Raw genomic sequence first — 23,771 nt, 5'->3', positions numbered from 1 at the left:
TTCCCAAAATCAGGGGGTGTGCCAGGCAGGAGCCTTCACACTATGCTTTTTCCCCTTATAGCGAATTTCAACCGGGACCACGGGGTATCTGTGAATATCCCCATGCACACACCTAATATCCACCCATTCTGCCTCTATCAAAGCCCCAGGTCGAATCAGATTCTGGTGAACTATACTGTGTGCAGCCCGAGTCCACCATTGCCTGATGTGTACCCCCCTGAATCCTTACCGGAACGCTGTACGTCCCTCTTGGCCCGGGGGAGGGCGCTGGAGGGCCAACAACCCAAATCACCTGTCCGACCTCCATGAGCGGGCACTCGCGACGAAAATGACCGGGCTGCCCTCACCTCCAACACCCCTGCCCCGCCACCTGAGGGACCCTCTGTGGGTCGGGAGCAGGACTGTAGCGGCTGGAACATGGGGTGGAAAGAGAGGGCAGGAAAGGTTAGTGCGGGGGAGAGGAGACGGTCGTGCTGTTGCCAGCTGAGAGCCAGCTGTTGACAGCCTCCTCCGGGGAGCTGGTGTTGGCCGGCCCAGCGATGCTGGCCGAGCCTCCGGTGTCCGGCCCTGGAAAAAAACGGCCAGATGGTCCTCCGCAAGGGTGATCGCGGCCTCCAGGTCAGTGGGTCGGTGGCAGCGTACCCACTCCGCCGTACCACTTGGCAGCCCCTCCACGAACTGTTCCAGGACGATTTGTCCCAGCATCATCCGCTCTCCATTCGAGTCCCCTGGCAGCAGCCACCGTGTCGCTGTGTCGGTCAACTGCTGCGCATAGGTGAACGGGCGGTCCGTGGGGCCCAGTTTGGTCCTTCTGAACCGGCGGCGATGGTCCTCCGCCGAGTACCCCAGGCGATCCAGGACTGCCCTCTTGACGTCCGCGTACTGGCTTCGAGAGCGAGCAGGAAGGCTCAGCGCCGCCGTTTGGGCGTCCCCAGACAGGAGGGGACGCAACCGAACGGCCCACTCCGCCTCCGGCCATCTGCACGCCGCCGCAGTTGCCTCGAACATCCCCAGAAATGACTAAGGGTCGTCTTCAGGCGTCATGTTATACAGGACGACCCCAGCGAGCGAGGGGGCCGGTGCCGCTGCCCCGGCTCGAGCCACCAGTGCTTCCAGCAGCTCCGTCTGCTGTTCCGCCTGGCCCTGCAGTGTGGCCAGCTGCTGCCTGCCAAGAGCCGCCTGGTCCTGATTCATCGCCGCGACCTCCGCCAGCATTTGGGCCAGAGCTGTTATAGGCTATTGCGGTTCCGTCATGTCTCCTCTGCTGAATCCCAGTTGGGTGCCAATGTGGCGGCCTGTTGCCACTGCGGGTTCTCTCAGAGAGACTCAGAGACAGCGGACGGTTCAACGTATAATTTATTTAACCCTTTTCACGAATGTGGAGTCGTTCGCAGGCCTTACCTCCCGGTTCGTGCTGCCGACTCCACTTCAATCCTCCTTCCAGCTCCAGCACGCTACTGAGTTTTTAAAAGAGGACAGTCATTAGACAAGTGACTGCCGGTGTACTAATCACTCACCTAGTCCTGCTCCCCAGAGCTCTCTCCACAGCTCTCTTCTGCAGCTGATGCACCACGCCACCTCCACAGCCATGTTGATAGGTCCACACAGACTTCAAGCCAGAACTTCTGGACAGGCGCACAAAACCACAAAGCGTGTGCATAATCATCAGGTGTGTTATCTGTGCAATGTGAGCAGATGTTTGAGTGTGTTAGACCCATCCTGAACATCCTTTGTCCTGTATAGTGTGTTCTATGAAGAATTTTGTATTGTATGAGCTGTAAATGAGGATTTTGAGTCATTCTGAAGGTGTTCAAACATATTTGTGGCCAGAAGCTATGACTAGAACTGATGGATAAATCTGCCTCCCATTTTGAGGACGGTAGAGACATTGTGTCATCTATCTTAGACAATAATTTATATATTTTTGATAGTAGTTTTGGGGTGCAGATGCTTAGAAATTCTGCTACCCTAATCGGGAGTTGTAAGTCTGGTTGGTGGAGGATATATTTCTTTGTTATTATAGACTTAAGTTGTTGATATTCTAGGAATTTATTGCTGCCTATCTCATGTTGTGATATGAGCTCATCAAATGAAATAAAATGTCCATTTTGGATTATATGTTCCAGATGTTTGATTCCTTTGATCTTCCACAGAGTAAAGTTTAGCATTTTTTTGTTTTGCAGGATGTCAGGATTTTTCCAGATGGGTGTAAGCTTACACGGGACAAGTGAAGACTTTGTTATTTTAAGAAATTCCCACCAGGTTGTCAGAGAGGTGCTGATGTTAATGCTTTTGAAACATTTGTGATTTTTTTACGTTTTGACTAATAAGTGGCAGGTCAGAGATTTCCAGATTATCACACAATGCTTGTTCTATATCTATCCATGTTCATCTATTGTGCTAGGTTTAAACCATTTTGATATATACCGTAACCTATTGGCTAAGGAATAGTGCTGAAAATTAGGTAAATCTAATCCACCACTGTCCTTGGTCTTTTGTAGGGTTTTTAAACTAATATGTGGTGGTTTGTTTTTCCACAGAAATTTGGAGATGCATGAATCTAGTGACTTAAACCAAGTAGCAGGTGGTTTTATGGGGATCATTGAGAACAAATAGTTAACTTTTGGTAGTATCATCATTTTAATGGTTTTAACTCTCCCCATAAGTGATATAGGTAAGGGAGATTGTCCTCTACTGTCTTTAATAATTGCACATAATTTAGCTTTGTTAGCTCTGAGAGCCTGGAGGAAATGTTTATGCCTAAATATCTAATATTTCCTGACTGTAAAGTGATCGCAGGTATATTCTGGACCCTACATTTAATGGGCAGAACTGTGGTCTTAGACCAATTGATAGAGTAGTCAGAAAGTGCTGAGAATTTATTTATGAGTGTGATCGTGTGAGTGAGAGACATCTGTGAGTTCTGAAGGAAAAGTAATACATCATCAGCATAAAGACTTATTTTACGCTCAATATTTTGGGGTTGGATGCCTTTAATATTTCTATCTTGTCTGATAGCAGCTGCTAAAGGTTTGATGAAAATAGTCAAAAGTGAGGGCGAAAGTGGGCAACCCTGTCTTGTACTTCTCTGCAGACTGAAGCTTGGAGAAGTTTGATCATTTGTCCTGACACTTGCATTTGGGGAGTCAGTTATTTTCTTGTGAGGAGATAAGAAGCTTTAATAATAATATCTTGCAAGAGAGAACAACACAGTACAGAATACAGAGCTGCTCTGACCACTGAAGCAAAAACACACAGTTATATTGCCCGCTCATCACGTCATCTGTTTTTGGGTATAGTTAATTGTTCTTCTAACTTTCCTCCCCAACCATCAGTTGAGGTTACCCAGACACAATCGTAAATACCAGCCTAACCCTGTCCCCCCTAAAGTGCAGCTATCTCATTATAACAAGCCCACCATTGTAAAGAGGAATTTAAGAAAACAGGGCAGGGTGGTACCTTGCAGCTCGGTCATTTGCAGGTTATACACAGTAACACTCAATACAATGCATATAAGAATTATTTTCCATTACATTCCTCCCTTTTTGTTTATAATAATACCATTATATTAATCAACCCAAAAGAAACAAGGAAAATAATAACTTTATCTGTAAAACATCAGCCTGCATTTGCACACAACGTGAGTTTAAAATGCAGGCATCATAGTGATAAAGGGTCCAATGATAAACAATCAAAACATGAACAATTAAACATGATTATCTTCATTCCTCTCTAAGTCAGCGTCACTAGAGGAAAAATTTTGAAAGCAAAAAAGTTCTTTGAGTCATTTGAATCATTTGGTGAGATACATACAATGAGGCCTCGCACACAGGGAACAATACAGCAGCCCTGTATTATTGCTTCCTGTGAAATCAAGATACAATGTGCACATGCTGGTTACAAATAAGAAAATACAAACAACAAACAGTTTCTGCCATGGTTCACACCATGTGTATGATCATCTTCATCGCAGGTCTCAGTAAGGATGTTTCAATCTTCGGTGTCAGAGGTTACTAGCACTTAACACACCGGTGGAGTACAGCTTTTACTGCTGACTCTTATCTTTGTCCTTCCGGGCGTGTTGGTTAGGCTGATGTTATGTCAGGGTGGAAGTCATCTACTGGTTCTGGTACCTTCTTACAGTGACTGGCATGAATCCAGGTTGCTCTCTCTGCAACTTTAACAGCTGTGTGAGTGACCAGTAGCACCTGGAACGGGCCTTGCTAACGTTTGGACTTCCAATGTTTCCTGCGAAGTTCCTTCACCACCTGTCATCTGGTTGGAGTGGGTGCAGAGGTGTGTTTTTTGTGGCTGGAAGGGCTGCTTTTACTGTCTGTGAAACTTGAGATAGAACAGTGGAAAGGTTTCGACAGTAAGACAACATAGCATCATCACAAACAGTTGTGGAAGGGAGGGGTCTGGTTACAGGTCCCAATCCCAGGTTAGGAGGTCTGCCAAATAAAATTTCAAATGGGCTGAGATTCACTCGAGCTCTGATTCTCATTCTCATGTAGGTAAGCACAATAGGTAATGCTTTTGTCCATGGCAGACCTGTTTCTTCACAACATTTGGCTAACTTGGACTTTCATGAACCATTTTCTCTTTCCACAGCACCTCCACTCTGTGGATGATAAGCACAATGTGTGCGCAAGCTTATTCCCAGGAATTTACCAACCTCAGTCAATGCAGTGTTTACAAAATGTGTGCCATTATCACTGCTGATCTTCTCTGGAATGCTCATCTAGGAATGATTTCTGTTTAGCAGTGCTTTAGTCACTGCATTACTGTTTGCATGTTTTAAAGGGAAAACTTCAACCCATTTACTAAACACGTCCACTATTACTAGTGCATATTTCTTTCCTTCAGCTGGTGTGAGTTCAACAAAATCCATCATCAAATGTTCAAAAGGTCTCTCTGGTGGAGTGTGTGCAGATTCTGATGTGTGTAATGCCTTTCCTACATTATGTGTGGCACTAACCATACATGACTGACAGTATTTTTGCGCATATGAACTGAACCCTTTTGTGAACCCCTGAGCAGTGAGTGCATTCAGCATCCCCCCTTTTGACACATGGTCCAACCCATGTGCCAATTTTGCAAAATGAGGAAAAAAATGTTTAGGTAGACAGGGTTTACCATCAGGTCCCATCCAAACACCATCTGTATGAGTTGCACCCACAGAGGACCAAATGCGTTTTTCATCTGCAGAGGCAAAAGTTTGCAAAGCATGGAGATCTGTGAGGGAGTCTTCTGCCTGCAAAGAGAGGGAAGCGAAAACAGGAAAAAAATTAGCTGCTTGCTTAGCTGCAGCATCAGCTCTGGCATTGCCACAAGCAACAGGATCGTCTGAGTTAGTGTGAGCCGCACACTTACAGACCGAGATTGCTGTAGGCAAAAGGATCGCATCAAGAAGATCAGAAACCTGCTTGGAGTTCAGAATAGTTTTACCATCTGATTTAAGGAAATGCCTGTGTTTCCACAGCGCACCAAAGTCATGAACAACACCAAAAGCATATCTGGAATCTGTGTAAATGGTAACAGACTTACCAGCTGCCAACTTACAAGCTTCAGTAAGTGCAATAAGCTCAGCAGTTTGAGCAGAGAAATGTTTAGGAAGCGAACCAGATAACAAAGTGTCATGTGAAGAACATACTGCAAACCAAACACAGTTAGTACCTGTAGCTGGATCACGCAAAGCTGATCCATCTACAAAAAGAATCATGTCAGAGTTTGGAAGAGGAGTCTCTAAAAGATCAGGTCGGGGTGTACAAACTTGTTCCAAAACAGCTTCACAGTCATGAGGCTCCCCATCCTCAGGAGTCGGAAGCAAAGTAGCAGGATTCAGAACAGTACAACGTTTAACAGTGACATTTGGCATATCAAGGAGCACAGAGGTGTATCTGAGCCAACGAGCAGTTGAAAGATGTGAAGTTTTCTGCTCGAGAAGAATAATGGCAACAGCATGAGGAACCAAAACAGTCAAATTAGCGTAGCCCACAATATCTCGGGAGGCCAGGACAGCTTTCTCTGCAGCTGCAACAGCACGAAGACAACCAGGCAGGCCTGCAGCCACAGAGTCCAGTTTTGCTGAGAAATAAGCCACTGGCCTTTGCCTGCCCCCATGTTCCTGCATAAGAACAGATGTCATACAACCATGCTTCTCATCAACTGCCTGTATGAAAGGTTTATGAGGATCTGGAATGCCAAGTGTTGGTGCTGTTTGAAGAGCCAGCTTAAGCTGACTAAAGGCTGATTCAGCCTCAGGAGTCCATGGAACACGATCAGCTGACTGGAGGCCTTTTCCATGGATAAGAGCACCTAAGGCAGCTTTGAGAAAAGAGTAGTTAGGAATAAAGTTCCTGCAGTAAGATGTTATACCTAAGAATGACATAAGCTGTTTTTTAGTAACCGGTTTAGGAATGTTCTGAACTGCAGCAACACGTTTAGGAGAAAGTGAGCGCCCATCCTTAGAAATCACATGACCCAAAAAGGTGACTTCGTCCTGTACAAACTGTAACTTAGAAAGGCTGGCTTTATGGCCATAAGAATGAAGATGTTTCAACAGATTCACTGTGTCTTTTTCACACTGTTGTTTAGATGGACTACATAAAAGGATGTCATCCACATACTGCAAAAGAGCAGAGCCTGTGGTTAATTGAAGTTAATCCAGACTAGCTTTGAGGGCAGCATTGTAAATAGTGGGACTTTCACAGTACCCCTGGCATAACCGGGTAAAAGTCCAAGATCTCCCTTCAAACTAAAAAGCAAACCAAAATGGCCTATCAGGGTGCACTGGCGCAGAGAAAAATGCATTAGACAAGTCAACCACTGAGAAAAACTGTGCATCTGATGGAATTTGAGACAAAATAGTGTGTGGGTTGGGCACAGTAGGAGTACGTGGCTGAACTGCAACATTCACCGCTTGGAGGTCCTGTACAAAACGCCATTCATCTGGCTGGCCAGCATCTTTAATCTTTTTAACAGGAAACAATGGAGTGCGCACAGGTGAATTTTCACAAGGAACAATAACACCTGTTTTCTGAAAAGATTGAAAAACAGGTTTAATCCCTTTAATTGCTTCAGGCTTCAAAGGGTATTGTTTTTTACACGGACAAAAGTCTGATTTAGGGGTGACAATTACTGGTTCACAGCCTTTTATCAACCCCACATCATATTTTCTCTTCGCCCAAAGATCATTGGGCACTTCAGCCAACATGGGTATCGAAGACAAATCTTTTTCAGATTAAAAACATGCTTCAAAATGTGATTCTGTGGTAGGAAATAATTCCACAGTTCTTTGACAATGCAATGTACTCAAAAATGCTTTTTTGTATGCTGACAATCGTTCAGAAAACATCAAATTTGGATCAGCAGGTGAAACGGTCCAATCCGTTTCTTTCTGACATGTAGCAACAAACTCTCCCACACCTTGTCAATGCCAGTGTGTAGGTTTGGCCAAGGAAATGTGAGGGCGAGTACCACAAACATTAAAAAAATCAAATTGCTCTGGAGTGAGCGACACAGCCAATAAAGTAGGCGCACATATTTTTTCACTTTTTTTCATAGTCATTGTCAGGCCCCAAAGAAATGTGTGATGTGCAGTGCAAATCAGCAGGTTGCATGAAATCAGAAAGGGGTGAAACTAACGCTTTTGCTTCTTCCACTAGTTGTTGTGAAAAAGGAGAGCTGGGAAGTTTCCACTCATAAGCATATGTAAGTGCAGATGAATCAAACTGCACTGCTGTGAAAACTTTGTCAGGCTGTAACATAACGTTAACACCCTCTGGTGTAGAAGTTAGAATAATGCCTAATTTACACATGAGATCACAGCCCATCAGGTTAATGGGACACAACTCTGATAACAAAAACGAGTGTTTGAAGGAGAGCCCATCGGGAGTGACACACGCAATGGGCGATGTCATTTTCTCCTTCACAACCTGGCCTGATGCAGACATAGAGTAAACGTGGTTTCCACTTAACTTTGGAGGACAATCAAACTCCCCTGACGTCACTACTGATGAACATAAGTTCCTATATTCTGAGAGAAATATCTTTGCTCTAGGACGGAAATAGTATGCAAAACTTTACTACGTGAATCACAGTCGGCAAGCGTTTCTTCACTACACAGAGCAGGAAAAATGTGTGAGTGTGTTTGTGCTATCACCCATTAGTGGAGGCTCCGCTGCCGCGTGACGTCCAGAACCTGCCTCCCACCCTCAGTCAGCCTTTTTGCCCAATTTCATCACTTTTCAGCTGTGGACAGTCCTTCTTCCAGTATCCAGTCTGGCCACAGTAAAAACAAATATTCGGATCATAGCTCTGGCGTGGCCCATTTCGACCTCCTCTCCCACACGTCCACGTCTTCGACTTCGGCCTCGTCCTCTGTTTACACCAACTGCGTAATACATGGTCATGGCTGCCAAATGCAGCTCCTTTTCACACTTGTCCTTTTTGGTTGTCTTACACGTCTCAACTTGGTTATGAGCATGGCGAGCATATCGGCGAACGTCAGCCAAACGAGGACCCTCGCACCATCCCACGTAAATGTTCTTTACTTCAGTGGCGACATCTGGCATGAGGCCTTTAATTATTGCGTTGCATGCAATACTCTCCCATGGTCCTGATTCATTACCCAAATCCGTTGGTCTCTGATGACCGCTGTGCTTGCTAACTTCCTCAAGGATGCGGTGTACAAAATCATCAGTCCCTTCACCGGGTTTCTGTTTGCAGGTGTAAATGTGGGACATGTTGATTTTGGTTGGAAATTGAGTGGTGATGGCTTGACACAGTCTTTGGATGGCTGCTTCATATTGAGCGTTATCATTATGTCCTCGTTCACTGTTGGTAGGTCGCAAATCCAGTTGTAGCATACTGGCCTCTATTTTGCAGAGGTCGGTCGGTTTGAACTTTTTTGCCAATATGCGACGCAATTCAACCCCGGTCGGGCAGAATTGTGCGCAGAAATCTCGCAACTCGTCAGCAAAATGGGGTCCAGAAATCTCTGGATCTGGTAAGAATTGTTATGCTTCCATGATGTCAGTCTCAGTCCAGGGTCGATAAACCAGTAATGGTCCAGTGGGAACTGCAACTTTAACCATAGGCATGGTTTGAATCTGGTTTTGTTTTTTCTCACAACAGGGAGCGGAGGTGTTTGGCTGCGACAAGGTGTGAATGTCCCCCCATAATTAATGAAAAGCGGGCAACAAGTAGGTTCGAATGCCCAACTATACATCATCAAAAGCAGGAATGGATGTGTTCGGCTACAAGAAGGTTTGAATGTCCGAGCATAGTTTGTAAAAAGCGGGTAAGAAAAGGTTCGAATGCCCAAACATACACCATCAAAAGAGGGAGCGGAGGTGTTCCGCTGTAAGACGGTGTGAATGTCCGACCATAGTTGGTAAAAAGTGGGTATGAAAAGGTTCGAATGCCCAAATTCGGCTGCAAAAAACTGTGTTCGGCTGCAAAAAGGTGTGAATGTTCGACTAAAGTTTGTAAAAAGCGGGTAAGACAAGGTGCGAATGCCTGACAATGTATGATCAAAAGCGGGAGCGGAGGTGTTCAGCTGCAAGAAGGTCTAAATGTCCATCATTAATTGCTAGAAAACATGAAAGAAAATTTTCGAAAATCAATCCGCACATGATCATAAGTGGGAGAGGAGGTGTTCAGCTGCAAGAAGGTGTGAATGTCCTACCATAATTGCTGAAAAATGTGTTAGAAACGGTAAGAATGCCGGACCATACATCATCAAAAGCTAGAGAGGTGGTGTTTGGCTGCAAGTAGGTGTGAATGTCTGACTAAAGTTCAAATATATTAACAAAAGCGGGAGGAGAGGTCTTCGGATGAGTGGTTGAGAATTTCCAACCATAATCTATAAAATGCGGTGAAAAAAAAGGTGTGATAGAAACCTAAAAGGTGGAGCGGAAGTGTTCGGCTGCAAGAAGGTGTGAATGTCCGTCTATAGTTGGTGAAAAGCATGAAAAGCAAGGTCTGAGTGCCCAATCTTAAATCATCAAAAGCGAGATCAGAGGTGTTTGGCTGCAAGAAAACGGGTAAGGTGTGAATGACCGACTAAATATCAACAAAAGTGGGGGCGGAGGTCTTCGGATGCAAGTGGGTGCGAATATCCCACCATACAAGTATGGTGGAGAGGAAGCTGTGAATGGCCGACCATAGTTTGCAAAAAGCGGGTGAGAAAAGGGGCGAATGTCCAACCATACATGATCAAAACAGGGAGCGGAGGTGTTCGGCTGCGACAAGGTGTGAATGTCCACCCATAATTAATGAAAAGCGGTCAACAAGTAGGTTCAAATGCCCAACCATACATCAACAAAAGCAGGAGTGGATGTGTTTGGCTACAAGAAGGTTTGAATGTCCGAGCATAGTTTGTAAAAAGCGGGTAAGAAAAGGTGCGAATGCCCGACAATGTATGATCAAAAGAGGGAGTTGAGGTTTTCGGCTACAGGAAGGTTTGAATGTCCGACCATAGTTAGTAAAAAGCGGGTAAGAAAAGGTGCGAATGCCCGAACATACACCATCAAAAGAGGGAGCGGAGTTGTGTTCCGCTGTAAGACGGTGTGAATGTCCGACCATAGTTGGTAAAAAGCGGTTAAGAAAAGGTTCGAATTTCCGAATATATACCATCAAAAGCGGGAGCGGAGGGGTTCAGCTGCAAGAAGGTGTGAATGTCCAACCAAAGTTTGTAAAAAGCAGTTAAGAAAAGGTTCGAATATCCAACCAAACATAATCAAAAGTGAGAGCAGAGCTGTTCGACTGCAAGTAGGTGTGAATGTCCACCCATAATTCCTGAAAAATGGGTAAGAAAAGGTGCGAATGCCCAACCATACATCATCAAAAGAAGAAGTGGATGTGTTCTGCTACAAGAAGGTTTGAATGTCCGAGCATAGTTTGTAAAAAGCGGGTAAGAAAAGGTTCGAATGCCAAAATATACACCATCAAAAGCGGAAGCCAAGGTGTTCGGCTGCAAGTAGGTGTGAATGTCAGATCATAATTTGCAAAAAGCTGATGAGAAAGGTGTGAATGACCGACAATAATTGCTGAAAAATGTGTTAGAAAAGGTAAGAATGCCGGACCATTCATCATCAAAAGCGGGAGAAGAGGTGTTCGGCTGCAAGAAGCTGTGAATGTCCAGCCATAATTACTCAAAAACGGGTAAGAAAAGGTAGTATTGCCAGACCATAAATGATCAAAACAGGGAGCGGAGGTGTTCCGCTGTAAGAAGGTGTGAATGTCCGACCATAGTTGGTAAAAAGCGGGTAAGAAAAGGTTAAAATACCCGACTGTACACAATCAATAGCGGGAGCGGAGTTGTTCGGCTACAAGAACGTGTGAAAGTCCGACCATGGTTTGTAAAAACCGGGAAGAAAAGGCTCGAAAGCCCGACTATACACCATCAAAAAGAAGGTTTGAATGTCCATCAATAATTGCTTTAAAACAAGAAAGTAAATTTTCGAATATCAAACCACACGTGATCATAAGCGGGAGAGGAGGTCTTCGGCTGCAAGAAGATGTGAATGTCCACCCATAATTCATGAAAAATGGGTAAAAAAAAAGGTGCGAATGCCTAACAATACATTATCAAAAGCAGGTGTGAATGTCAGATCATAATTTGTAAAAAGCTGATGAGAAAGGGTGAGAATGCCCGACTATACACCATCAAATGCGGGAGCGGAGGTGTTCGGCTCTGAGTAGGTGTGAATGTCCGACCATAATTGCTGAAGAATGTGTTAGAAAAAGTAAGAATGCTGGACCATACATCATCAAAAGCGGGAGAGGTGGTGTTCGGCTGCAAAAAGGTGTGACTGTTCGACTAAAGTTTGTAAAAAGTGGGTAAGACAAGGTGCGAATGCCTGACAATGTATGATCAAAAGCGGGAGCGGAGGTGTTCAGCTGCAAGAAGGTCTACATGTCCATCAATAATTGCTAGAAAACATGAAAGAAACTTTTCGAAAATCAAACCGCACATGATCATAAGTGGGATAGGAGGTGTTCAGCTGCAAGGTGTGAATGTCCACCCATAATTCCTGAAAAATGGGCAAAAAAAAGGTGTGAATGCCCAACCATACATCATCAAAAGCAGGAGTGGAAGTGTTCGGCTACAAGAAGGTGTGAACGTCCAACCAAAATATGTAAAAAGAAGTAAAGAAAAGGTTCGAATATCCAACCAAACATAATCAAAAGCGGGAGCAGAGCTGTTCGACTGCAAGTAGGTGTGAATGTCAGATCATAATTTGCAAAAAGCTGATGAGAAAGGGTGAGAATGCCCGACTATACATCATCAAATGCGGGAGCGGAGTTGTTCGGCTGTGAGTAGGTGTGAATCTCCGACCATAATTGCTGAAAAATGTGTTAGAAAAGGTAAAAATGCCGGTCCATACATCATCAAAAGCGAGAGAGGTTGTGTTCGACTGCAAGTAGGTGTGAATGTCCAGCCATAATTACTCACAAACGGGTAAGAAAAGGTAGTAGCCAGACCATATATGATCAAAACAGGGAGCGGAGGTGGTTCAGCTGCAAGAAGGTTTGAATGTCAAACTAAAGTTCAAATATATTAACAAAAGCGGGAGGAGAGGTCTTCGGATGAGTGGTTGAAAATTTCCAACCATAATGTATAAAACGCGGTGAAAAAAAAGGTGTGATAGAACACTAAAAGGTGGAGCGGAAGTGTTCGGCTGCAAGAAGGTGTGAATGTCCGACTATATTTGGTGAAAAGCAGGTGAAGCAAGGTCTGAATGCCCAACCTTACATCATCAAAAGCAAGATCAGAGTTGTTTGGCTGCAAAAAGGCCATAGTTTGCCAAAAGCGGGTAAGGTGCGAATATCAACAAAATTTGGGGCGGAGGTCTTCGGATGCAAGTGGGTGTGAATATTCCACCATACAAGTATGGTGGAGAGGAAGCTGTGAATAGCCGACCATAGTTTGGAAAAAGCGGGTAAGAAAAGGTTTGAATGCCCGAACATACACCATCAAAAGAGGGAGCGGAGGTGTTCCGCTGTACGAAGGTGTGAATGTCCAACCATACTTGGTAAAAAGCAGGTAAGAAAAGGTTAAAATACCCGACTGTACACAATCAATAGCGGGAGTGGATGTGTTCGGCTACAAGAAGGTGTGACAGTCCGACCATGGTTTGTAAAAAGCGGGTAAGAAAAGGTGCGAATGTCCGACAATGTATGATCAAAAGAGAGAGCGGAGGTGTTCGGCTGCAAGGTCTGAATGTCCAACCATAATTTGTAAAAACCGGGGAAGAAAAGGCTCGAAAGCCCGACTATACATCATCAAAAGCGGGAGCGGAGGTGTTCAGCTGCAAGAAGGTGTGAATGTTCGACTAAAGTTTGTAAAAAGCTGGTAAGACAAGGAGCGATGTCCCGACATTGTATGATCAAAAGCGGGAGCGGAGGTGTCCAGCTGTGAGTAGGTGTGAATGTCCGACCATAATTGCTGAAAAATGTGTTAGAAAAGGTAAGAATACTGGACCATACATTATCAAAAGCGGGAGAGGTGGTGTTCGGCTGCAAGAAGGTGTGAAAGTCCGACAATGGTTTGTAAAAAACGGGTAATAAAAGGTTCGAATGCCCGAATATACATCATCAAAAGCGGAAGCGGAGGTGTTCGGATGCAAGAAGGTGTGAACGTCCGACCAAAGTTTGTAAAAAGCAGTGAAAAGCGAGAAAAAGCTTTTCGTGAGTTCTGCATGATTTGGGATTTTGCTTATAAAATGCATTACTTCACTCAAACTATGTTAAAACTGATTTGTCCTTCATATTTACCATGTCTAGAAAGATTTAAACAAAAAAACAACGTTGTACTTTGCAGTAAAAGAAAGAGCAAATCTAAAGTTTTAGGAATCCGAGTATAAGCCTGCTTTCATGAGTTCTGCACGATTTCGGATTTTGCTATAAAATGAATTGCTTTGCTCAAACCAAGTTAAAACTGCTTTGTCCTTCCATATTCATCAATGACTAGATCGACTTCAACAAAGAAAAACATTGGACTTTGCAGTAGAAGAAGTTGAAATCCATCTACACATTGATAAATATGAAGGACAAAGCAGTTCCCACTTGCCCATAAGAAAATAAGCTTATTCTCGGATTCCTGATCCTTCAGTTTTGCTCTTTTTTCTACTGCAAAATACAATGTTGGTCTTTGTTGAAGTCGATCTAGACATTGATAAATATGAATGAAAAAGCAGTTTTAACATAGTTTGAGTGAAGGAATTAATTTTATACATAAAATCCGAAATCGTGCAGAACTCCTCAAAAGGGGCGTATGGCTTAATCACAAGTGTGGCTCTTTCTCATTCAGGGTAGTATGAGGAAGTTTATGCTTGAAATATATGTAGAAATGGGTACATATGAAGGACAAAGCAGTGTTAACTTAGTTTGAGTGAAGGAATTCATTTTATAGATAAAATCCCAAATCATGCAGAACGTATGAAAAGAAGCTTATTCTCGGATTCCTGATCCTTCAGTTTTGCTCTTTCTTCTACTGCAAAATACAATGTTGTTCTTTGTTGAAGTCGATCTAGACATTGATAAATATGAAGGAAAAAGCAGTTTTAACTTGGTTTGAGTGAATGAATTCATTTTATACATAAAATCCGAAATCGTGCAGAACTCATGAAAATAAGCTTATTCTCGGATTCCTAAAACTTTTGATTTGCTCTTTCTTTTATTGCAAAGTACAACGTTGTTTTTTTGTTTAAATCTATCGAGACATTGATAAATATGAAGGTAAAAGCCGTTTTAACATAGTTTGAGTGAAGGAATTAATTTTATAGATAAAATCCCAAACCATGCAGAACTCCTCAAAAGGGGCGTATGGCTTAATCACAAGTGTGGCTCTTTCTCATTCAGGGTAGTATGAGGAAGTTTATGCTTGAAATATATGTAGAAATGGGTACATATGAAGGACAAAGCAGTGTTAACTTAGTTTGAGTGAAGGAATTCATTTTATAGATAAAATCCCAAATCATGCAGAACGTATGAAAAGAAGCTTATTCTCGGATTCCTGATCCTTCAGTTTTGCTCTTTCTTCTACTGCAAAATACAATGTTGTTCTTTGTTGAAGTCGATCTAGACATTGATAAATATGAAGGAAAAAGCAGTTTTAACTTGGTTTGAGTGAATGAATTCATTTTATACATAAAATCCGAAATCGTGCAGAACTCATGAAAATAAGCTTATTCTCGGATTCCTAAAACTTTTGATTTGCTCTTTCTTTTATTGCAAAGTACAACGTTGTTTTTTTGTTTAAATCTATCGAGACATTGATAAATATGAAGGTAAAAGCCGTTTTAACATAGTTTGAGTGAAGGAATTAATTTTATAGATAAAATCCCAAACCATGCAGAACTCCTCAAAAGGGGCGTATGGCTTAATCACAAGTGTGGCTCTTTCTCATTCAGGGTAGTATGAGGAAGTTTATGCTTGAAATATATGTAGAAATGGGTACATATGAAGGACAAAGCAGTGTTAACTTAGTTTGCGTGAAGAAATTCATTTTATACATAAAATCCGAAATCGTGCAGAACTCATGAAAATAAGCTTATTCTCGGATTCCTAAAACTTTTGATTTGCTCTTTCTTTTATTGCAAAGTACAACGTTGTTTTTTTGTTTAAATCTATCGAGACATTGATAAATATGAAGGTAAAAGCCGTTTTAACATAGTTTGAGTGAAGGAATTAATTTTATAGATAAAATCCCAAACCATGCAGAACTCCTCAAAAGGGGCGTATGGCTTAATCACAAGTGTGGCTCTTTCTCATTCAGGGTAGTATGAGGAAGTTTATGCTTGAAATATATGTAGAAATGGGTACATATGAAGGACAAAGCAGTGTTAACTTAGTTTGCGTGAAGGAATTCATTTTATACATAAAATCCGAAATCGTGCAGAACTCATGAAAATAAGCTTATTCTCGGATTCCTAAAACTTTTGATTTGCACTTTCTTTTACTGCAAAGTACAACGTTGTTTTTTTGTTGAAATCTATCTAGACATTGATAAATACCAGCCGAAACTCTGCTGCCGCTTTTGATAATTTATGGTTGGGCATTCTTACCTTTTCTTACCCGCTTTTTACAAATTATGATCTTACATTCACACCTACTTGCAGTCGAACACCTTCTCATCCACTTATGATCATGTGCGGTTGGGCTTTCGCACCTTTTCTTACCCATTTTTCAGTAATTATGGGTGGACATTCAGACCTTCTTGCAGCCGAAAACCTCCGCTCCTCTTTTGATCATACATTGTCGGGCATTCGCACCTTCTCTTACCCGCTTTTTACAAACCAGGGTCGAACTTTCACACCTTTTAGTAGCCGAACAACTCCGCTCCCGCTATTTATTGTGTACAGTCGGGTATTTTCACCTTTTCTTACCCGCTTTTTACCAAATATGGTCAGACATTCACACCTTCTTACAGTGGAACACCTCCGCTCCCTCTTTTGATGGTGTATGTTCGGGCATTCGAACCTTTTCTTACCCGCTTTTTACAAACTATGGTCGGACATTAAAACCTTCTTGTAGCCGAACACATCCACTCCTGCTTTTGATGATGTATGGTTGGGCATTCGTACCTTTTCTTACCCATTTTGCAGTAATTATGGGTGGACATTCACACCTTTTTGCATTTTAACACCTCCTCTCCCGCTTATGATCATGTGCGGTTTGATATTCGAAAATTCTCTTCCATGTTTTCTAACAATTATTGATGGACATTCAGACCTTCTTGCAGCTGAACACCTCCGCTCCAGCTGTTGATGGTGTATAGTCGGGCTTTCGAGCCTTTTCTTCCCCGATTTTTACAAATTATGGATGGACATTCAGACCTTCTTTCAGCCGAAAACCTCCGCTCCCTCTTTTGATCATACATTGTCGGGCATTCGCACCTTTTCTTACCCGCTTTTTACAATTCATGGTCGGACTTTCACACCTTTTAGTAGCGGAACAACTCTGCTCCCGCTATTGATTGTGTACAATAGGGTATTTTAACCTTTTCTTACCTGCTTTTTGCCAATTATGGTTGGACATTCACACCTTCTTACAGCGGAACACCTCCGCTCCCTCCTTTGATGGTGTATGTTCGGGCATTCGAACCTTTTCTTACCCGCTTTTTACAAACTATGGTCAGACATTCAAACCTTCTTGTAGCCGAACACATCCACTCCTGCTTTTGATGATGGGTATTCAAACCTACTTGTTGCCCGCTTTTCATTAATTATGGGTGGACATACACACCTTGTCGCAGCCAAACACCTCCGCTCCCTGTTAGGATCATGTATGGTTGGGCATTCGTACCTTTTCTTACCCATTTTGCAGTAATTATGGGTGGACATTCACACCTTCTTGCATTTGAACACCTCCTCTCCCGCTTATGATCATGTGCGGTTTGATATTCGAAAATTCTCTTCCATGTTTTCTAGCAATTATTGATGGACATTCAGACCTTCTTGCAGCTGAACACCTCCGCTCCAGCTGTTGATGGTGTATAGTCGGGCTTTCGAGCCTTTTCTTCCCAGATTTTTACAAAATATGGATGGACATTCAGATCTTGTTTCAGCCGAAAACCTCAGCTCCCTCTTTTGATCATACATTGTCGGGCATTCGCACCTTTTCTTACCCGCTTTTTACAAACCATGGTCGGACTTTCACACCTTTTAGTAGCGGAACAACTCTGCTCCCGCTATTGATTGTGTACAATCGGGTATTTTAACCTTTTCTTACCTGCTTTTTGCCAACTATGGTCGGACATTCACACCGTCTTACAGCGGAACACCTCCGCTCCCTCTTTTGATGGTGTATGTTCGGGCATTCGAACCTTTTCTTACCCGCATTTTACGAACTATGGTCGGACATTCACACCTTCTTGCAGCTGAACACCTCCTCTCCCGCTTATGATGATGTGTGGTTTGATATTCGAAAATTTTCTTTCATGTTTTCTAGCAATTATTGATGGACATTCAGACCTTCTTGCAGCTGAACACCTCCGCTCCCGCTTTTGATGATGTATAGTCGGGCTTTCGAGCCTTTTCTTCCCCGGTTTTTACAAAATTATTGTTGGACATTCAGACCTTCTTGCAGCCGAAAACCTCCGCTCCCTCTTTTGATCATACATTGTCAGGCATTCGCACCTTCTCTTACCCGCTTTTTACAAACCAGGGTCGGACTTTCACACCTTTTAGTAGCCGAACAACTCCGCTCCCGCTATTTATTGTGTACAGTCGGGTATTTTCACCTTTTCTTACCCGCTTTTTACCAAATATGGTCAGACATTCACACCTTCTTACAGTGGAACACCTCCGCTCCCTCTTTTGATGGTGTATGTTCGGGCATTCGAACCTTTTCTTACCCGCTTTTTACAAACTATGGTCGGACATCAAAACCTTCTTGTAGCCGAACACATCCACTCCTGCTTTTGATGATTTATGGTTGGGCATTCGTACCTTTTCTTACCCATTTTGCAGTAATTATGGGTGGACATTCACACCTTTTTGCATTTTAACACCTCCTCTCCCGCTTATGATCATGTGCGGTTTGATATTCGAAAATTCTCTTCCATGTTTTCTAGCAATTATTGATGGACATTCAGACCTTCTTGCAGCTGAACACCTCCGCTCCAGCTGTTGATGGTGTATAGTCAGGCTTTCGAGCCTTTTCTTCCCCGATTTTTACAAATTATGGATGGACATTCAGACCTTCTTTCAGCCGAAAACCTCCGCTCCCTCTTTTGATCATACATTGTCGGGCATTCGCACCTTTTCTTACCCGCTTTTTACAATTCATGGTCGGACTTTCACACCTTTTAGTAGCGGAACAACTCTGCTCCCGCTATTGATTGTGTACAATAGGGTATTTTAACCTTTTCTTACCTGCTTTTTGCCAATTATGGTTGGACATTCACACCTTCTTACAGCGGAACACCTCCGCTCCCTCCTTTGATGGTGTATGTTCGGGCATTCGAACCTTTTCTTACCCGCTTTTTACAAACTATGGTCAGACATTCAAACCTTCTTGTAGCCGAACACATCCACTCCTGCTTTTGATGATGGGTATTCAAACCTACTTGTTGCCCGCTTTTCATTAATTATGGGTGGACATACACACCTTGTCGCAGCCAAACACCTCCGCTCCCTGTTAGGATCATGTATGGTTGGGCATTCGTACCTTTTCTTACCCATTTTGCAGTAATTATGGGTGGACATTCACACCTTCTTGCATTTGAACACCTCCTCTCCCGCTTATGATCATGTGCGGTTTGATATTCGAAAATTCTCTTCCATGTTTTCTAGCAATTATTGATGGACATTCAGACCTTCTTGCAGCTGAACACCTCCGCTCCAGCTGTTGATGGTGTATAGTCGGGCTTTCGAGCCTTTTCTTCCCAGATTTTTACAAAATATGGATGGACATTCAGACCTTGTTTCAGCCGAAAACCTCCGCTCCCTCTTTTGATCATACATTGTCGGGCATTCGCACCTTTTCTTACCCGCTTTTTACAAACCATGGTCGGACTTTCACACCTTTTAGTAGCGGAACAACTCTGCTCCCGCTATTGATTGTGTACAATCGGGTATTTTAACCTTTTCTTACCTGCTTTTTGCCAACTATGGTCGGACATTCACACCTTCTTACAGCGGAACACCTCCGCTCCCTCCTTTGATGGTGTATGTTCGGGCATTCGAACGTTTTCTTGCCCGCTTTTTACAAACTATGGTCAGACATTCACACCTTCTTGCAGCCGAACACTTCCGCTCTACCTTTTAGTGTTCTATGGGGTATTCACACCTTTTTTTTCACCGCATTTTATAGATTATGGTTGTAAATTCTCACCCACTCTTATCCGAAGACCTCTCCTCCTGCTTTGGTTAATATATAGTCGGGCATTCGAACCTGTTCTTACCCGCTTTTTACAAATTATGGTCGAACATTCACACCTACTTGCAGCCGAAAACCTCCGCTCCCTCGTTTGATCATACATTGTCAGGCATTCGCACCTACTTGCAGCCGAATACTTCCGCTCCACCTTTTAGTGATGTATGGTTGGCATTTGCACCTTTTCTTACCCTTTCTTACCCTACTGATTGCTTAAGATTAAGTTGTTTTTTCTCAAACTACAACATTTTTTTAATTGTTGAAACTTGATTTTAAGTGGATAAATAAGGAGGACAAACAGTTTTAAGTCAGGCTGATAGAAGGAATTAATTTTATAGCAAAATCTGTATTTCGTCATATGTCGAGAGATGCTTATTGCTGAAGAAGTACAAAGTACAACGTTGTTTATCGTTGAAACTTGATTAGACATGAATAAATATGAAGGACAAAGCAGTCTTAACTTGGTTAGAGTTAAGGAATTTTTTTTATAGGAGAATCCGAATTCGTGCATAACTCGTAAAATAGAGCTTATTTTCGGATTCCTGAAGAATGAATCTGGTTCTTTCTCATAATACAAAGTTTGTTGTTTATTGTTGAAACTTCATCAGAAGTGAAGAAATAAATGAATGCCTATCAACAAATGTGGGATCTAAACTCTAGTGCTTCCTCTAAAATAATTTCCTTTCTCAATTCAGAAATGTGTGTGTGTAAGTCACAACACCCGTGACACCAAAACGGCTTTCTTTTCTCTCTTTTCTCTACACTCTGCACTGTGAGCACACACACCAAATCAGAAAGGCTTTTTTCTCTCTTTTCTACATTATGGACTGTGGGGACACAAAACCGCTCTCTCTTTTTTTTTTTGATTATGTGCCAGGGCGTTGTCTCACGTATTAGATTATGCTTACGATACGAATGGGTTTATCAGTCACATCAGAATCCATACATACTGATCCTCCCGTAATAAAATGGTCGGATCTTATCAAACACACTTTGTTTCTTGTGACAATCAAGTCAGCGAAACAGCGTATACACGTCAAGACACTGAATCAAGTTTGCCACAAGAACTCATAAGTTTGGCAGTATTGCTCTGCCGTCAGCAATCATACACCCATTTTATTTTCGTGAGACATGTGCAGGCACCTGTTCATCTACTGTTCTATCACTATGAATTAGTTTATCTATTATTAATAAGGATACTTCTACAACTACTATCAAAGTATGTCCAGACTTCTTATGTTGTCAGTTGCTATATATGAATAAGTGGGTAGCTACTGACAAGCATTAAGCATGTCACACAGCCCAAACATATAACATTTCAGGACACACCCACACAGTTAACAACCACAGTGAAGTGTCAAAGCCCAAACATGTAACATTCAACAGGACACTTACACAACACATTCAAATCAAACAGTCTTTTACCAAAGCTGCTACAGCTCGATTGGCCGAATACCCTTAGATCCTATTTCGGTGAATTTGACATCTGCCTTACATGTAACAGATTAGCGGTTTAGCAGTTTTAATTTAGTTTGAGTGAAGGAATTCATTTTATAGCAAAATCTGAAATCGTGAAGAACTCATGAAAGTAAGCTTATTCTCGGATTCCTGAAACTTTAGATTTGCTCTTTCTTTTACTGCAAAGTACACGTTGTTTAAATCTTTCTAGACATGGTAAATATGAAGGACAAAGCAGTTTTAACATAGTTTGAGTGAAGGAATTCATTTTATAGATAAAATCCCAAGAGTCTGCTGAGAAAAGAGAGTGAATGCGAAGTAGACTTTAACACGGCTCTGGGAGCGAGCCGAGTGTGGGCTAACCGGGAGAATTGCTTGAAAGAAACGCGACACAGAATGAGCGGTCAGAACAAAGCCTCAATACGGTGTTCCCGTGGTGTTTTTGTTGCTGCCTTGTCGATTGCACAGGGGCAAGCGTTTCAACCAAGCAACGCTCACCATGGGGAAGGTGGCTATGGCAACTAGCCTGATGCCCTGCTCCCGCAGTGACGGATAATCGTACTCTGGTTTCTCTTCATAACATACAAGTCTTTCGCCTTTTACTAAAGACTTCTGTGGAGAGCAGCACTAATGAGTTGTTTCTATTTTTGGCAGGCTTTACCTTTGCGGGTGAAGCCCTTTCTGTCTGTGCAAAAGAAATCTTGTTACTGTGCAGAGTGACTTCTCTGAGTAGAGTCGCCTTACTTGTTGCGACTGTGCCGATGTTCGAAGCTGGAGTGCAAAGTTGTTGCTTGAATGGTGCTTGCTGGAGCGTGCAGGAGTGCAAAGTTATACCATTTAAAAGGGCTGAAGAGTGCTCAGTGCAGCAGGTGGGCGGAGGTGCAAAGTGACACTCTGGCCACCTATGGCCATAAAAAGAACAGGGGTGTTAGCGGACAAGTGCGCATTGTAACAGGAAGGGCCCTCGGACGTGAACCAGTGGACAGTTGTCGCTTCTCGGCCTTTTGGCTAAGATCAAGTGTAGTATCTGTTCTTATCAGTTTAATATGTCCTCTATACGAGGACTACATATTAAATGGATTTTTAAGAATAGGAGTTGAAAAAGAAGCTTGCTCCGTTCACTCCAAGCATCGACCCAGTACTGCAGTGCCGCTGGGAACGGTGCGCTCTTCTCTGCTCTTGTGAAAAAGCAAACAGCGGTGCAGGATGGAAGTTTCAGGGAGCCCAAGATGAAACTTTCTTTTAGTCTGCTGAGAAAAGAGAGTGAATGCGAAGTAGACTTTAACACGGCTCTGGGAGCGAGCCGAGTGCGGGCTAACCGGGAGAATTGCTTGAAAGAAACGCCATACCAAATGAGCGGTCAGAACAAAGCCTCAATACGGTGTTCCCGTTGTGTTTTTGTTGCTGCCGCTGTTTGCTTTTTCACAAGAGCGCACCTGTTGAGGGGGGGCCTGGGGGGGCCTGGGTGATGGTGGGTCTCAGGCCCGGGCTGCTGCGACTGGTGTGACTGGGTGGTTTGTTTGTTTGTTTTTTGTTGTTGTTTGTTTGTTTTTTGTAGAGGTCCTCCGGAGTGGGGTTGGGTTGAGTGGGGTGGGGCGGGATGGGTACCTTCTGGGGGTACAGTAGCTCCCAGAATATGGTCGCTGCAGGCCCCGAGCCTGGTGGACATCCTTCCAAAAATAGAAACAACTCATTAGTGCTGCTCTCCACAGAAGTCTTTAGTAAAAGGCGAAAGACTATGAAGAGAAACCAGAGTACGATTATCCGTCACTGCGGGAGCAGGGCATCAGGCTAGTTGGCATAGCCACCTTCCCCATGGTGAGCTTTGCTTGGTTGAGACGCTTGCTCCTAAGTTGAAGAGTTTGTGAATAAAGGTGTGCGCACACATAGTGAGCTGTAGGAAAATAGGCAGGGAGCAATGCCGGCTGGGGTATATGTTCTTGTATGTTGTCTGACTGTTTGATTTGAATGTGTTGTGTAAGTGTCCTGTTGAATGTTACATGTTTGGGCTTTGACACGCTTCACTGTGGTTGTTAACTGTGTGGTGTGTCCTGAAATGTTATATGTTTGGGCTGTGTGACATGCTTAATGCTTGTCAGTAGCTACCCACTTATTCATATATAGCAACTGACAACGTAAGAAGTCCGGACATACTTTGATAGAGTAGTTGTAGAAGTATCCTTATTGATAATAGATAAACTAATTCATAGTGATAGAACAGTAGATGAACAGGTGCCTGCACATGTCTCACGAAAATAAAATGGATGTATGATTGCTGACGGCAGAGCAATACTGCCAAACTTATGAGTTCTTGTGGCAAACTTGATTCAGTGTCTTGAGGTGTATACGCTGTTTCGCTGACTTGATTGTCACAAGAAACAAAATGTGTTTGATAAGATCCGACCATTTTATTACGGGAGGAT

The 23,771-nt window shown here is 43.1% G+C and overlaps 2 non-coding genes and 1 pseudogene across 2 annotated transcripts; 2 read left to right on the top strand and 1 right to left on the bottom strand.

Annotated features, from left to right (window-relative positions):
- Nucleotides 1–21,906: 21,906 nt before the first annotated feature.
- On the top strand, nucleotides 21,907–22,020 carry LOC140317275 (U5 spliceosomal RNA). The gene has a single exon (XR_011917603.1). It is a non-coding gene; the product is annotated as a U5 spliceosomal RNA (small nuclear RNA).
- Nucleotides 22,021–22,336: 316 nt separating this feature from the next.
- On the top strand, nucleotides 22,337–22,520 carry LOC140317065 (U2 spliceosomal RNA). The gene has a single exon (XR_011917414.1). It is a non-coding gene; the product is annotated as a U2 spliceosomal RNA (small nuclear RNA).
- Nucleotides 22,521–23,003: 483 nt separating this feature from the next.
- LOC140317448 (U5 spliceosomal RNA) lies at nucleotides 23,004–23,106 on the bottom strand (annotated as a pseudogene).
- Between the last annotated feature and the right edge of the window lie 665 nt (nucleotides 23,107–23,771).

Source organism: Leuresthes tenuis, unplaced genomic scaffold (genome assembly GCF_036924035.1).
Source record: "Leuresthes tenuis unplaced genomic scaffold, fLeuTen1.0.hap1 SCAF_10, whole genome shotgun sequence".
Lineage (NCBI taxonomy): Eukaryota > Metazoa > Chordata > Actinopteri > Atheriniformes > Atherinopsidae > Leuresthes > Leuresthes tenuis.
Note: the sequence above shows the minus strand (reverse complement) of the source record. Positions and strands in the feature narration are given on the sequence as shown.